This window comes from Sinocyclocheilus grahami, unplaced genomic scaffold, assembly GCF_001515645.1.
Source record: "Sinocyclocheilus grahami isolate Dianchi unplaced genomic scaffold, SAMN03320097.WGS_v1.1 scaffold2692.1, whole genome shotgun sequence".
NCBI lineage: Eukaryota > Metazoa > Chordata > Actinopteri > Cypriniformes > Cyprinidae > Sinocyclocheilus > Sinocyclocheilus grahami.
This window is the reverse complement of record NW_015507870.1, coordinates 16,901-17,988: the sequence shown is the minus strand read 5'-3', so window position 1 is coordinate 17,988 and position 1,088 is coordinate 16,901. Positions and strand designations below refer to the sequence as shown.

Below are 1,088 nucleotides of genomic sequence, written 5' to 3'. Positions count from 1 at the left end.
GTAACTCGCGTTACTTGTAATGCGTTACCCCCAACACTGCCTATTGCACATAGATTATAATCACTGAATTGTCTCGAACTAAATGTCATATGCTCAAATAGGTCTATGTAAAACTAACTTAAACATACATAAACAATAAATAAAACAGTACAGAATCCAAATTTGACCAAAAAGGCTACGTAAATAAGTAACAGTAATAAACAATTGGATTTGTTGTAGCTAGGTAAAGAAGATACAGAAAATAGTATTTTTTATGTTAATGAAGTAGGTAAATAAACGTGTGTTTGCACACACAACAAATATTCGCTCAATAAAGGCCCTGTTTAATGGTTTATGCAAAAACAGCGACAATGCAAAAACCCCACATCAACGACGTCACGACGCTGAAACGTAAAATACGCAAACTACGTACACAAAGCACATGCGGTAGATCTGGACAATATATCTATTGTGTCGATGCACTTATGGAATACTCCCTCCAAAAACAAAGCATTTAAGGTGTATACACGACTTACTACCGCTATAAAATAGTTCCAAAAATATTTTAAATGTCAACAAATGCACCCCACTTCCTGTTTCCATTGAGTGAAACGAAAGTGACCAAACATGAACAGAATTCCACGACTTACCGTCAGCGAAAAACAAGAAAAAAGCGAGGACAACTAGATTCTTCATATTTCTGAACATCTTAGTAAAATATGAGTTTACTACGACGATTATTTAAATAAATCTGAGAAGACTGGCCGTTTGATTATGGGTGGTTTCCTAGCCACAGCCAAACTGACAGAGAATTACAAGCTAAAACCCCAACTGAAGACCGATTCCGAAATTCATAAATGATTTTTTCATAACGATGGCTGTGCTGAAAGAAAGAAAAACCAGTGCGTTTGCTTTTTGATGGGGAAAACGCTGAAAAACACCTGCTGTAGGCAGCAGCATGTTCTGTTGTAGGTCAGTTTACAGCGCCTTCTAGCGACCGGCTCTATTAAATCTGGTTAAGGTGGTTTTAGATCTAGGCTACCTTCACCAGTCGACTTCTAAGAGTTATTCAGTCATGTGTGAATACAACAACAGGAACCGGACCATCG

At 37.5% G+C, this 1,088-nt stretch overlaps 1 protein-coding gene across 1 annotated transcript in view; it reads right to left on the bottom strand.

The window, feature by feature from the left end:
• The window catches only part of LOC107575526 (uncharacterized), a 17,393-nt gene that overhangs the window by 3,885 nt on the left and 12,420 nt on the right, over positions 1-1,088 (bottom strand). The gene's annotated exons all lie outside the window — the stretch shown is intronic.